Source organism: Hyla sarda, chromosome 11, assembly GCF_029499605.1.
Source record: "Hyla sarda isolate aHylSar1 chromosome 11, aHylSar1.hap1, whole genome shotgun sequence".
Lineage (NCBI taxonomy): Eukaryota > Metazoa > Chordata > Amphibia > Anura > Hylidae > Hyla > Hyla sarda.
In genome coordinates, this window is record NC_079199.1 from 26,653,221 (window position 1) to 26,670,880 (window position 17,660).

The 17,660-nt window shown below is 30.7% G+C and overlaps 1 long non-coding RNA gene across 1 annotated transcript in view; it reads right to left on the bottom strand.

Moving 5' to 3' along the window:
- Positions 1–3,539: 3,539 nt before the first annotated feature.
- LOC130295789 (uncharacterized) overlaps positions 3,540–17,660 on the bottom strand; it is a 14,873-nt gene continuing 752 nt past the window's right edge. Inside the window, exons 3-4 of the long non-coding RNA XR_008848987.1 lie at positions 16,213–16,263; positions 3,540–4,526 (exon numbers count right to left, since the gene is read on the bottom strand). This is a non-coding gene — a long non-coding RNA (uncharacterized LOC130295789). The remainder of the gene's footprint in view (positions 4,527–16,212; positions 16,264–17,660) is intronic.

Sequence of the window (17,660 nt, forward strand, 5' to 3'; positions counted from 1 at the left end):
ATGCATGGGAAAAACTAAAGAAAAATGGAACACAAGAAAACACTAGTAAACAACAAGTAAAAATATAGGAATTTTTTATAAGAAAAAATACACAAAAATTGTGGGGGAGGGGCCATAATAGTGTGTGCACCAGAATTTAGTTACATGAGGGGAGATTTATAAAAACCTGTGTAGAGGAAAAGTGGACCAGTTGCCCATTACAACCAATCAGATTGCTTCTTTTTTTTTTTTTTTTTAATGAAAGAAGTCATCTGATTGGTTGCTATGGGCAACTGGTCCACTTTTCCTATCCACAGGGTTTGATAAATTTCTCCCATAACTTGTAAGGCTGGAAAAAAAAAAGTCCATCGAGTTCAACCTAGCTTGAATGGATTTTTAAACTATGCAAATCAATAGAGTTTTGCACTCTATCTGACAAGGAGGCGGGATTTGACAAAAGGGGGATTTCTTTTTGCATAAAGGTAGGTGTGTCTTAAATGCCACAAAAAAATGTACCAGAAGTGTTCAGGCAGATGCCCCAAAATCTCAAATAAAGTAGTCAAATTAAAGATGGTGCAAACTAAAACTAGACAGTCTAAAGATGGACCAGATTTTTTAACTCTGAGTCATTTAAAAAAAAAATGGTGCCTTTGTAGAAATTCTAGTCTAGGCTACGTGACATCCTTTTTTTATTAAGACCCCAAAAAATCCCAGGTTACAGCAAAGGTTCAGAAAACACTGACAGCAGATGTTTACTGAAAGTTTATAGTAAAATCATTGCATATGGGGAACATTTTATACCCTTTTATATATTTTTTTGAAATGATAAAGGTAAGGCTGAGTTCACACCACGTTTTTGTAATACAGTTCCCGTATCAGATATTTGATTAAAAAAATGTAATAAAAATAAACGGATTCCTGAAAACCTGAGTAAACTGTATCAAAACGTGTGTACAAATTTTAATCCATACACGATTTGAAAAATGATGTCCGGTTGCATCAGTTTTTTAAGAAAAACTTATAAATTTTTGACTTTTCATTCCATTATGAATAAAGTTTCACTTGTTTGACTGAAATTCCAAGAAAACAACCGTGCAAAGTCAAAAACTGTATGGTGAAAACCGTATGGAATCATATGCACATACGTTTCTGTACAGTTCCCATTGACTCCCATGATAAAAAAAAACATTTCAATACGGTTTTTCATCCGGACCAAAAACCGTGGTAGGCTACGCTTTTGGGTACGGGAAAAAACTGACAAAACCGTACAGGATGCAAAACGGACACAACCGGATGCATTGTTTGCCATACGGTTTTCAACGGAGAGTCAATGCATACGGTTTTCAATACGGTTCTGTACGGTTTTCAAATTGAAAATGTATACAGGAACTGTATTGTAAAAACGCGGTGTGAACCCAGCCTAAGAGGAGTAGTAATTGTACGCAGCTCAAATGTTGTCCTCAGAGTAGTATTTGGTCGCATCATAGCATGTCATGTGACTTGCATCGCAAAGGAAGGTGACTGTACAAAATTGGTCATTTGTTTTGAAATAGAGTCCAAAAAGTTTAAAACTTTTTGAACATCATTTGTATACAGCTTTTTTTGTTTTTGACATTTTTTTAGCATATTGAGGGGTCAGTCATATTTTTTTTTGTTTGTTTGTTTGTTTGTTTTTTCTCAAAATGCAACGTGCAGGCAAGTCATTCTCCACTGTAGGTCTTCTAGAACAACATTACAAAATGCATTTTCAAAACAATAAAAAAAAAAATTTAAATGACATTGAAAATCACCATCAAAATGTGATGGGGAAACATCTTTAAACAGAAAAACAGGCATTTTTGTAATAGAAAAGTTTGTTCCATAAATGTGAATGGGGCTGTTTCTGCACATGGATTTCTGTAAGTAGCATTCAAGTAAATGGAACAGTCACAGAAACATCTGCAACAAATCTGCCATGTGTGAATATACCCTTATTCCCCAGATTCCACAGATAAAACCAGGTAAAAAAAAGTTTCCCAAAGATACAAAATAAAAAAACATACTGCAAAAAGGCACAAAATAACCCGATCTTGACAGCGGGGTGGATAGTGGTGAAAGTTTGCATCCAATAGAAATAAATGAGATCTGTTATAAATAAAAAATAAAGAAAAATATTAGGATGAACACAGCCTTGGCCTCATTAAATGGGGGGGGGGGGGTACTGTCCACGTATACAACAGAAAATTGTCCTAAAGTTCACAACAATGTGGCCTTAGGATATGTTTGCACACAATATTTTGATCAGTATTTTAACCAAAACATGGAGTGGAGCCAATTTAGAGGAAAACTATACTTGAAAGATTTTGTCCTTTTCTGTGTCAGTTCTACTCCTGGTTTTAGTTAGAAATACTGATCTAAATATTATGTGCGACCGTAGCCTTAGACGATTATGGGCAAACACATGCCAATGGGACACCTGGTATACTTCTATAACAGGAAGTGCACCCCAACTGTACTCAAAGGGTCAGTCAATTGTATTTCTTAATGCAAAAATGACACAAAAACTATTGTATACTGCCCATTATACAATTATTTATATTGAAGTCATTTGTAGGGATACTTACATTGTATAGATAGATATGAGATAGATAAGAGATAGATGGATATGAGATAAATAGACATGCGATAGATAGATAGAAGATAGATAGATAGATAGATATGAGATAGATAGATATTAGATAGATAGATAGATAGATATGAGATAGATATATGATAGATAGATATGAGATAGATAGATAGATAGATATAACAAATATCCAAGAGAGCAGCACAACCAAAGAGCGAAGAGGTGCCAGTGGCGGGGAGCCCGGTCCAGGCTAGTCACACATCCAAGGTAGTAAACCGCAGCACTCAGAGAATAAGGTGCAAAATGAAGTGATTCATTCCATACTAACACTGAGCTCAGTGTTAGTATGGAATAAATCACTTCATTTTGCACCTTATACTCTGAGTGTTGCGGTTTACTACCTTAGATAGATAGATAGATAGGTAGATAGATAGATATGAGATAGATAGATAGATAGATAGATAGATAGATAGATAGATAGATAGATAGATATGAGATAGATAAATAGATATGGGATAGATAGATAGATAGATATGAGATAGATGTATGACAGATATATGATAGATAGATAGATAGATAGATAGATAGATAGATATGAGATAGACAGATAGATATATGATAGATAGATAGATATGAGATAGATAGATAGCTAGATAGATATATGATAGATAGATATGAGATAGATAGATAGATAGATAGATGATAGATATGGGACAAGATTTCTCCTTGCAGAGACACTACTACTGGTGTGTGAAGCTTCAAAGGCCATTAGCACTCCATTGTAATTAGAGTGAAAAACTAAGGTCATGTGATTGAGCTGCTTTGCATATTCTACACACACACACACACACACACACACATATATATATATATATATAAATATATATATTTTACTTATTTATTTTTACTCTATCTCTAGAGCTGTATGGGGAGGGGGCGGGGAGGGGGCGGAGAGGGGGCGGAGAGGGGACAGGAAGGGGGCGTACCGGTGACCTCACTGAGGTTGACGCTACGTGCATTAACTGCTCTCACAGAGTGGCAATGCCAGGGCCCGTTTGGGAGATCGCGGGGGGTCCCAGCGGTCGGACCCCCGCGATCAAACATTTATCCTCTATCATGTAGATAGGGGATAAGTTGTTATGGCTGCAGTTGTCCTTTAATCTCCACCTTCTTTTCAGTCATTTTTCTATTCACAGTTTTTCCAGCTGTTTTTGCTTTTGGTCTTTTATCCTTTTTTTTTGGATCCATTTACGGTTCAAAAGCCGGCTCCAAAACTGGTGTGTAAACATGGCCTACATTGAGCTGTAACTTTTAGTATGTGGATAGTAACATTTTCCTAAAAATAAATAAGCAAATAAGGGATGTTCACGCTTTTCCCCTAAAATAAGTTCCCTCTGCTTTTATGAAATGCCTGGCCTGAGCGGATGCCAATGACGGACCCAGAATGTACGTCTGACGCTGCACTGGATCCAGTTGACACAGAATCCCACAAGGCAGAGAAATCCTGCACGCAACTTTTTTGTTTCCTGTCAAGCGTAAAAGCTGTCCTGGCAGATTTTCGGTCTTTTGTTACAAAATGGATTCCCACTAAAAAGAGAATTTGTTTAGGTATCTGCATCCTTCTGACAGTTTTGTCACACTGCGTTTTGCTATTTTTCCCTTATTACAGGTATATGTTTGCATTATAAAAAAAAATCTGAAAAAATCTGAAAAGAATCAGAATATAAAAACATGATGGATTGATTCAAGCTTAAGATTTTTATATAGAAAAATAAATAAATAAATAGTGGTACACCTCATGTGTTTTTTTCCAGTCATGTACAGTCCATTTTGTTTTGTTCCAACGATACAAAGACAATGTTAGGTCTTTTTTTTTTTTTTTTCACGATTGTATTTCCGCATTGCTCAATACGCAGCACGCTCCATCAGATGTCAATGATTCCTGAAAAAAAGGATCCGTAAGACTGATGCAGATTTTACATTTAGGACATTATTACGGATCATTATTTTGCGTCTTTAATGAGAGAGACAATACAGATAAAATTTAAAATACTAATGAAAAACACACAATTCAAATACAAAAAAACAAGCAATACAAAGCTTAAAAACAATAAGAGTGACACAAGACTGGTGTAAATAGTAGACTAGATGTAAACAAAGCCCTTTGTATATCAGCTCCATATTCTAGCCCCCTTTCAAATGAAGTTTTCTCTATAGGGGGAAATTATCAAAGTGGTGTAAAAAAATAAAGTCATAAAAAATAGCACAAGGTTTACTTCTATGGAAAAATTAGCAATGTTACTGCATTTCGCGCCATTTTGCGAAACGTTCCAACTTTGGTATGCAATTTTTCTGGTGTCAATCATTGATAAATGTCCCCCTATGTGTTTGGGATGCTCCCCTCCAAAACTACAGGCCCTTACAGACCCAAAGGCCCTTACACTGATCACAGACTGTTAGGCCTTAGGATTCACCATTAATTTGAAACATTTTTCATAAAAAATAAATCTTTGGTGGCCTTTTTTGTCAAACCTTTGTAATACATTTTTTTCTATTATTTTTGAAGTCCTATAGAGGTTCTGTGGGAAACACTTCAGAAAAATAATAACTATTGAGAATGTCATGGACCCAAAAAACACCATAACAACCATAACACCACATAAAGGCCACAAAAGTTATTTATCTATCTATTGATTTATTTTTGTCCACAAAGGTGCTAAAAATCTCTGTGAAAATTTTTCATTTCATGTGAAAAAGGTAAAGAAAAATCCTTTCATATAAAAAGGGTTGCAGCTTGTCGCCAGTTTGATGCATGAAATCTGCATCAAATCCAGCATGTGTGAACATAGCCTTACAGCGATAAGGGGAAACAGGTTAAATTACCACTACGTTAGTTTTTTTAAATAAAAAAATAAAAAATAAAAAAAGTATACAGAATAGAAAGGGACCGAAAACTATAATTATGATCATATACATAAGTGCTTATGTTACATTAAGGTATCGCATAGTGTTCAACCACAGTTGCGTTTTTATTGTTCAGTTCTGAAAATGTTCTTTATTATAGTATTGCATGTAGGGAACCTCAGAACTGTAATTTCCAATGGAGAAAAATCTGCATGACAAAAATACAATAAATACAGAATTCTGTGGTTTGTAACTGCAACTGACCCTCCACACCTCCCATGTGAGATTCCACCATTACATTGACAGCCCCCTGACCACTCACAACCTGCAGAACATCTGACCTCAAACCATATCCATAACATCTGACCACTCATAACATGTAGTACAGCCGACCACACATAACAGGTATTACAGCCGACCACACATAACAGGTATTACAGCCGACCACACATAACAGGTATTACAGCTGACCACACATAGCATAACCTCTACTCCAATACTGAACATTTTTTGCGCATCATTTCATGTATCGATTTTAAGTCGATTTTTCGTAAATTAAAATAATACAGAAATTACAAAAGAGAAAAGGTAATTTAAATCCAATCTGAACTACTAAACCTAGCCAAAAAAATAAATAATATATATATTAGCTCAAAATGTTTCAACACATGCTACAGGCAACACAATACTCAACCAGAGAAATTAGATTTTTCCTGTTTATTTCCCAAAACACACCCCTACAAACATTATAAGGGGCTCCTTTTGTTATGTCAGTTGTTATCATGTTATCATTATTATTATTATTATTATTATTATTATCTCTCTTGGAGATGTGCTTATTGTATTATTATTTTTTATTTTTATTTCATTGTTTAAAATTAGCATTTAACTTCAGAACAGTTATAATAACATTTAAATAAATAAATAAACAAATAAATACATAAATAAATAAGTAAAACTAAATATAAATAAAGCAAATGAAGGAATGAATGAATAAATAAATAAATAAGATAATAGGTAAAATACTAGGTAAAAATAAGATATAGGTAAAGCAAATTAATAAATAAATAAAACAGTATATAAGAAAAGCAAAAAAACAAATAAATAAATAAAACAACATGTTAGTAAAGTAAAAAAAATTAATAAAAAAAGAAAGAAAGAAAAAAAACAATATACAAGTAAAGCAAGTAAATGACTAAAACAATGTATAAGTAAAGCAAATAAATAAATAAATAAAATAACACATAAGTAAAGCAAATAAATAAATAAAGTAATATATAATAAAGCAAAGAAATACATAAAATGACATATAAGTAAAGCAAATACATAAATAAAATAATATATAAGCAAAACAAAGAAATAAATAAAATAATATATAAGCACCAACATAGTGTGAGAGTACATAAACTCTAGACCTGGTTATAAGGTCCTGTGGTTCTATACCATAAACATATATACCATAAACATAAAATAATATATGAGTAAAGCAAATAAATCAATAAAATAATATATAAGTAAAGCAAATAAATAAATACAATAATATATAAGTAAAGCAAATAAATTATATAATATATAAGCACCAACATAGTGTGAGAGTACATAAACTCTAGACCTGGTTATAAGGTCCTGTGGTTCTATACCATAAACATATATACTATAAACATAAAATAATATATAAGTAAAGCAAATAAAATAATATATAAGTAAAGCAAATAAATAAATAAAATAATATATAAGTAAAGCAAATAAATTCTATAATATATAAGCACTAACATAGTGTTAGAGTACATAAACTCTAGACCTGGTTATAAGGTCCTGTGGTTGCATACCATAAACATATATAACATAAACATAAAATAATATATAAGTAAAGCATATAAATAAATAAATAAATAAATAAATAAATAAACAATGTATATGTAAAGTAAAGAAGTAACAAAAAAATATAACTTTGTTAAAACTTATATAAGGACTACTTTATTTTGGGTTACCATGTGCTTTAACCAAAATTAGCAAATATTGAGTTGTAAAATAAGATCTTATAGTGTCCAGGGTGCAAATGATCAGACACAACACATGCTGGATTGAAAAGCATAACAATGGGGGGGTCAGGTATGGATTATTAATTCTCTTTGTGTCAAACTATGAAACACATATAGAAAAAGTCTGACAAAAAGAATATGTGCTTCCCCTTACTACACTGCTGATCAGGCCTATTGTCCAGGGGTCATGTCCTGATATTGAGATGAATGAAGCCCCCTCCACAGCTCTGGTAGGAATATTACATTATTGATAATCATGCAAGGACTGGATACATCACAGAACAAATCACAATAGACACATTGACCTGAATGAATACAGTTGCAAAGTTTCCTCCACTCAAACTCTACACCAGTGTTTCCCAACTAGGGCGCCTCCAGCTGTTGCAAAACTACAACTCCCAGCATGCCCGGACAGCCAAAGGCTGTCCGGGCATGCTGGGATTTGTAGTTTTGCAACAGCTGGAGGCACCCTGGTTGGGAAACCCTGCTCTACACCTTGTCCCTCTCAATCCACACAAAAGCAAGAATCCACTACTATTCTCCTTTCCCCATCTGAATCAATTGCAGAATAAATGCTACAATATTATCATCTTGGACCATGGATAGATTTTTTTAATGGTTCACCTTATCGATTAAATAAAATATCTGAATTATGTTTTATAACTTTCCAGGGAAGCTGGACCATCGCCAGTGTTATCTTCACTATATTCAATAAAGAATGATAAATAATTAAAATTAAATAAAATAAATAAATAAATAAATAAATAAATGATAAATAAAACTAAAAAATAATTAAAATATTGCATATATCAAACTTCAATTGGAGAGTTTTATTTTATTAATCAGATACTATTGTTCACTATTATTATTATTTTATAATTATTATTACTACTATTATTATTATTATTACTATTATTATTATTTGTTTTTATTTAAAAAAATTTTTTTATTATTATTATTATTCTCCTTTTCCATTCTTTTGTTTAAATGAAGGATTATCCCAATTCACTCTTCGGTGTATTACCCTAGATTAGCTGGAGCCAAAAAATAAGGGAAGGGAACACTACTAATGCCCGAGCATATAGTTAAATTGTAGTGTTATGAAAGTTTTTTTTTATTTTTATTGTTATTCAGAAAGATACAGAATGACCGATTCCTGCATCGATTGCGATCTGGTCGGTCCAATCTGATATGCAGGAAGGAAAAGAACAAATACTGATGTGAAAATTCTCCCAGACAGACCTATACCTAGTGAAGCTTTCCTGTTTCACAGAACAATAAAAATGTGCAACATTATACATATATATCTATCTATCTATCTATCTATCTATATATATATATATATATATATATATATATATATATTATTGTAATAATAATAATTATTATTATTATTATTATTCCAATTATTATTTTTTATGTTTTCACTTTTTATTAAAATTTTTTTTTTTTTTGTCCTCACTCAATGTTTCATCGAAATCAACAAAAACCGCACCCAGGCTGCGTTTCCACATAGTATTTTGGTCAGTATTTTTATCCAAAACCATGAGTGGAGCCAACAGAGAGAAAATCTATAATGGAACGATTTGCACCTATTTCTGTGTTGATTTCACTCCTGGTTTTGCTTAAAAAAAATACTGACCACAAAACTATGTGTGAACACAGCCCGAGCCCTAAATCTCTTATCCTGCGTTTTATTGTACACGTTTTAGTTTTTATTCCAGTCCCTATGATCTATGGAAGTGGCTGACAGTCGATAAATACAATGGTAGCAATATTCTAAGATATTTCTGTTGTCATATATCTTTATAGGGTCACCATTGATTTCTATGGTTTTTGTTCATTTTACAGCAATTGTCACATATATACAGTGCACAGGCCCTTAAAAATATTGATAATATGATATCAGGTATAAAATGAGCAGCACAACCCCCAGGCTCTCATTACTGTACGAGTAAAAAGCTAGGACAAGATGTTTTTATATTAGTTCCTAAAAGAACATCTTCCTTATTTCACTATTGTCCCCATGGTGGATTCATACTGTAAAAAACACAACACCCAGGAGTTCTGGGATAAAAGCAGCATCTCTCAGGAGAATACAATTGCAACAGGATTTATTTTGCAAATAAACAACAATGTATTGTCTGCAGTCTATAGCTACACAACAGCTATAGGGTAGAAATAAACACCCTGAAAACTATTAGCCAGATTATAATTTCAGGGTAAAGTATAGTCTGACTGGTACTCCAGGATTATAGATTGTATAGCTATAACTGAGGCATGCAACTCTACAATATACTGTACAATTCATCGGTCTAAAATAATTCAATAAAGAATAGCTATATACATAAATATAAATAAAAAAGTAAATATATATATATATATATATATATATATATATACCTTAAGAAGTAGGATACAAGTGGACAAGACAACAGGCCCGGGCACCTGCAAATGTCCATCTATTGTGTTCATCAATTATGTTATAGTGTATGCAGCAGAAATACATAAGGATAATATTATATTCACATCGTTCAAACGTACACCTCCTATATACTGTACAAACTACAGATATACCTCCATCTATAGAATATACACACTGCAAATATACCTCTATCTATAGAATATACAAAATACAAATTCACCTCCATCTACAGAATATAAATACTACAAATACACCTCTATCTATGGAATATAAATACTACAAATACACCTCTATCTACAGAATATACATAATACAAATACACCTCTATCTACAGAATATACATAATACAAATACACCTCTATCTACAGAATATAAATACTACAAATACACCTCCATCTATAGAATATACACACTACAAATACACCTCTATCTATAGAGTTCAAATACTACAAATACACCTCCATCTATAGAATATAAATACTACAAATACACCTCTATGTATAGAATATACATAATACAAATACACATCTATCTATAGAATATAAATACTACAAATACACATCTATCTATAGAATATACATAATACAAATACACCTCTATCTACAGAATATACATAATACAAATACACATCTATCTATAGAATATAAATACTACAAATACACATCTATCTATAGAATATACACACTACAAATACACATCTATCTATAGAATATACACACTACAAATACCTCTCTATCTACAGAATATACATACTACAAATACATCTCTATCTACAGAATATACATACTACAAATACACCTCCATCTACAGAATATAAATACTACAAATACACCTCTATCTACAGAATATAAATACTACAAATACACCTCCATCTATAGAATATACATAATACAAATACACCTCCATCTATAGAATATAAATACTACAAATACACCTCCATCTATAGAATATAAATACTACAAATACACCTCTATGTATAGAATATACATAATACAAATACACATCTATCTATAGAATATACATAATACAAATACACCTCCATCTATAGAATATAAATACTACAAATACACCTCCATCTATAGAATATAAATACTACAAATACACCTCTATCTATAGAATATACATAATACAAATACATCTCTATCTATAGAATATACATAATACAAATACACCTCCATCTATAGAATATAAATACTACAAATACACCTCCATCTATAGAATATAAATACTACAAATACATCTCTATCTATAGAATATACATAATACAAATACACCTCTATCTACAGAATATAAATACTACAAATACACCTCTATCTACAGAATATAAATACTACAAATACACTTCCATCTATAGAATATACATAATACAAATACACCTTCATCTATAGAATATAAATACTACAAATACACCTCCATCTATAGAATATAAATACTACAAATACACCTCTATCTATAGAATATACATACTATAAAATACACCTCTATCTATAGAATATACACACTACAAATACACCTCTATCTACAGTATATATATAATACAAATACACCTCTATCTATAGAATATACACACTACAAGTACACCTCTATCTACAGAATATAAATACTACAAATACACCTCCATCTATAGAATATAAATACTACAAATACATCTCTATCTATAGAATATACATAATACAAATACACCTCTATCTACAGAATATAAATACTACAAATACACCTCCATCTATAGAATATAAATACTACAAATACATCTCTATCTATAGAATATACATACTATAAAATCCACCTCTATCTATAGAATATACACACTACAAATACACCTCTATCTACAGAATATACATAATACAAATACACCTCTATCTATAGAATATACACACTACAAATACACCTCTATCTATAGAATATACACACTACAAATACACCTCTATCTACAGAATATACATAATACAAATACACCTCTATCTATAGAATATACACACTACAAATACACCTCTATCTATAGAATATACATACTACAAATACATCTCTATCTATAGAATATAAATAATACAAATACACCTCCATGTATAGAATATACATACTGCAAATACATCTCTATCTATGAAATATAAATACTACAAATACATCTCTATCTATAGAATATAAATACTACAAATACACCTCTATCTATAGAATATACACACTACAAATAAACCTCTATCTATAGAATATAAATACTACAAATACACCTCCATCTATAGAATATAAATAATACAAATACACCTCCATCTATAGAATATAAATAATACAAATACACCTCTATCTATAGAATATAAATAATACAAATACACCTCTATCTATAGAATATACATAATACAAATACACCTCTATCTATAGAATATACATACTACAAATACACCTCTATCTACAGAATATAAATACTACAAATACACCTCTATCTACAGAATATACATACTACAAATACACCTCCATCTATAGAATATAAATACTACAAATACACATCTATCTACAGAATATAAATACTACAAATACACCTCCATCTATAGAATATAAATACTACAAATACATCTCTATCTACAGAATATACATACTACAAATACACCTCTATCTACAGAATATAAATACTACAAATACACCTCCATCTATAGAATATAAATACTACAAATACACCTCTATCTACAGAATATACATACTACAAATACACCTCTATCTACAGAATATAAATACTACAAATACACCTCCATCTATAGAATATAAATACTACAAATACATCTCTATCTACAGAATATACATACTACAAATACACCTCTATCTACAGAATATAAATACTACAAATACACCTCCATCTATAGAATATAAATACTACAAATACACCTCCATCTATAGAATATAAATACTACAAATACACCTCTATCTATAGAATATACACACTACAAATACACCTCTATCTATAGAATATACATAATACAAATACACCTCTATGTATCGAATATAAATAATACAAATACACCTCTATCTATAGAATATACATAATACAAATACACCTCTATGTATAGAATATAAATAATACAAATACACCTCTATCTATAGAATATACACACTACAAATAGACATCTATCTATAGAATATAAATAATACAAATACAACTCTATCTATAGAATATACATAATACAAATACACCTCTATCTATAGAATATACATAATACAAATATACCTCCAACTACAGAATATAAATACTACAAATACATCTCTATCTATAGAATATACATAATACAAATACATCTCTATCTACAGAATATACATAATACAAATACACCTCTATCTATAGAATATAAATACTACAAATACACCTCTATCTATAGAATATACATAATACAAATACACCTCTATCTATAGAATATACATAATACAAATATACCTCCAACTACAGAATATAAATACTACAAATACACCTCTATCTATAGAATATACACACTACAAATAGACATCTATCTATAGAATATAAATAATACAAATACAACTCTATCTATAGAATATACATACTACAAATACATATCTATCTATAGAATATACACACTACAAATACACCTCCATCTACAGAATATACATAATACAATTTCACCTCCATCTACAGAATATACATACCACAAATACATCTCTATCTATAATATACATATTTCAAAGGCTTTATATCAAGATCAATGTGAGGACATAGACAATGGTATCTGCTGTCATTGTATAGATATCTATAGAACCACATGAGAATGGTTTATATAGCGGCATCTGAAAATGCAACATTATGAGAAAAGTGTGTAGTGTGTTATTGCATCAACTGTGGTCTTTGTGTGAAGATAGATAGATATGAGATATATAGATAGATAGATAGATAGATAGATAGATATGAGATAGATAGATAGATATGAGATAGATAGATATGAGATAGATAGATAGATAGATAGATAGATAGGAGATAGATAGATAGATGATAGATAGATAGATAGATAGATAGATAGATAGATAGATAGATAGAAGATAGATAGATAGATAGATAGATAGATAGATATGAGATAGATAGATAGATAGATAGATAGATGATAGATAAATAGATAGATGATAGATAGATAGATAGATAGATAGATAGATAGATAGATAGATATGAGATAGATATGAGATAGATGACATAGATAGATATGAGATAGATAGATAGATAGATAGATAGATAGATAGATAGATAGATATGAGATAGATAGATAGATAGATATGAGATAGATAGATAGATATGAGATAGATAGATATGAGATAGATAGATAGATAGATAGATATGAGATAGATAGATAGATAGATATGAGATAGATAGATAGATAGATAGATAGATAGATAGATAGATAGATAGATAGATAGAATTGTGGTAAATGTAATATGTCACCTAATGAACATATATTTGTATGTTTGTAAATGTGTGTGTGTGTGTGTATATATATAGATATATATATATATATAGATATATATATATATATATATATATATATATATATATATACATATATATGTGTACATGTGTGTGCATTATTGTATTTAAATGTGCATTATGTGTTCATATTCGCATTATAGAATATAAGCCTGCATGCATGTTTGCGGGTATATATGCATTTGCAGGTTTCTCCACATGATCTCCGTGTTGTTTTATTTTTATATTTGTATCTAAATAGTTTTGCTTATGTTCATGCAAACATTTAGAATATCTAGTAAATGCATGTATGAAAACACATAAGCGTGATACAATACATGTACATGAGTGAATATGTGTGAGTATAGAAATATGTATGCATGCATGTTTGTGTATGACAACATTACCCAACCTGGGTCCCTCCAGCTGTTGCAAAACTACAATTCCCAGCATGGCCGGACAGCCGAAGGCTGTCCGGGCATGCTGCGAGTTGTAGTTTTGCAACAGCTGGAGATACCCTGGTTGGGAAACATTGGTGTATGATCTGTGGTGTATATGTATCTGTGTGTATGTGTGTGTCTGTATCTCTGTGTCTATACAAATATGCATGTTTGTGTATGAAGTGTGTTGTGTAGTTTCCCTCTGGAGGGTTGTGCCCACACCCTAGTTGCCCGAGCTGTACCAGTCATGTACCAGTCATTATCTCCACTCATTGGTTTGTAATAATCCAGAATCAGATTGTGGAGACCCCGGGCCAGACACCAGTCCTGGTTTTATTGGGGGCTCGTAATACAAAATGGATCGATAACAATTGCCAACACTTCTCCTATTAATGACAATCAATCGAACTTTCACCATCAGTCATCCCAATAGTTTGTGGGCCGTATACAAATAAATTCAGATACTTAGACTGGTTATAGTCACTTTAGGTATTGCAATATTATTACTACTACTATTATGCTTATTATTATTACTATTTATTATTATTATTATTATTATTATTAATAATAATAATAATGCATTTATTTGAATTTGCCAAATATACAGTTTGTGTAATTTTAGAAAAACCAAAATATTTTGTATTTTACTCTGTTTTCTTTCTAAATACTTATTGACAAGGGAATTCAATGGCAATGTACGAAATATAATTCCTGACTGGCTCGCCTTTCGCAACTAAAATATAAAGTGTATTAACAAAATTAATCTCTGTATATACTATTGGTATAAATAAAAATTTTATACATATATATATATATATATATATATATATATATATGTGTGTGTGTGTATATATATATATATATATATATATATATATATATTTAAATTATATTATATATAAATATATTGTATATAAATAAATAATTCTAGAGGCCAGTAATGAAAATGTAAAATATTTATAACTTATTCTAGGAAGAAAATCATATATATATATATATATATATATATATATATATATATATATGATTTTATTCCAAGAATATATATATATATATATATACATATAGATAAACAAATATATATATATATGTATGTATATATATATAATATATTTATATATAAGATATATATATATTTAATATATAAATGTGTATATATATATATATATATATATATATATGAAATTATTATTTTTATTGTGGGTAGCCACAATTAGACAGCTAAATAAGAACATGTGTAAAAAAAAAAGGTAAAATAAAACAGAAAACCTTCGCTCACAATAGCAATGTCACTTCTAAACTTCTACGAAATCAACCAGCAGATAATGCACAAAAGAAAAAGAAAAAAAAAAAACAGTGCTTGTGTTTACCTGGTCTATATCGCCCTCTCCCGGCCGCTCCTTGCATTGCGCATGGGAAAACTTGTAGAAAATAGAAAAAAGGATAAACAGAAAACAATGTGGAAATGATGAATCGACTATTCCTTTCATTTAAGGCATTGTAATGGAAAATTATATTGCGGTCTTAATGATTGGCGGAAAGTGAAACATTTCAGGGATATTCTAAAAATATATATATATATATAAACAAGTACATACTTACATAAAATATTATATTACCTATACTTTATATCACTAGTAAATACATTTAAGCTTAAGCCAAGTGGGAGAAAAAAAACCGCATAAATGGCTATACTATCTTAACAACAATTCAACTAATAATAATAGCAATAATAATAATATGCATTTTAAAATGTTACAGTATTTTTTAAACTAAATTTTATTAATTGTATATTATTTCAATTCAAGAACAATGTATATTAGAAACATACAATTAAGAAATAGCAGATATAGGAGCATATAAAGCTATATATATAGTAAAGTATCAAATAAAATGTTACAGTATTAACAACAAATAAGGTCATTTCAATATATTTCTCCTATTTATCTATCTCTATATCTATCTATCTATCCATCTATCTATCTCTCTGTGTATCTATTATCTGTCTATCTTTCTATTTTTTTATCATCTCATCTATCTCTCTGTTTATGAATGTATTTACTTGTTTATTTATTTATCTTCCTATCACATATTGTTACAGTAGTATTGTTGTAGCAGTCTAAAAAAAAAAAAAAGAAGAAAACAATACCCTAAAAATGTCCTTATCCTGACCACACTAACACTAATAAATAGTAAGCAGCACTAAACCTCTTCCTTTCCAGGTGCCTTTAGTTATTGAATCTACTTACCAAAAGGTCACCTACACCCAGCACATCTCCTCTAAAGCCAGAGATGAGATAAGTTTGAAAAGTGTAAAATTATAGTGTAGCCTTGGTCCAAGTGACATTGGCCTCCTGCCTCGTGCAGCAGACACTTCACCAATCCATATAATTTGACGTCTTTTCTAAGGGTGACATTTATTCAGAGTACACAGAGTATATAGCACAATGCCCTATTGTTATGTATGTTACATGGACACACCATTTGCATTTGAATAAGCTGCCCGCTCAGGGTAAAACTAGTGGCCCTCCAGATGTGGCAAAACTACAACTCCCAGCATGCCCGGACAGCCAACGGCTGTCCGGGCATGCTGGGAATTGTAGTTTTGCCACATCTGGAGGGCCACAGTTTGAAGACCACTGGATGGGGGGGGGGGGGTAAAGTCCTGGAAAAATAAATTGTGGGAACTCTTCCACTTAAGGGCTGGTCCTGCTGAACTCCTGCTAATGGGAACGGTGTTCCTGCTGTGTAAAAAAAAAAAATGCAGGAACTCCGTTCCCACGCGTTCCTTCAGGACTTGAGCCCCTGGGTAAATGGA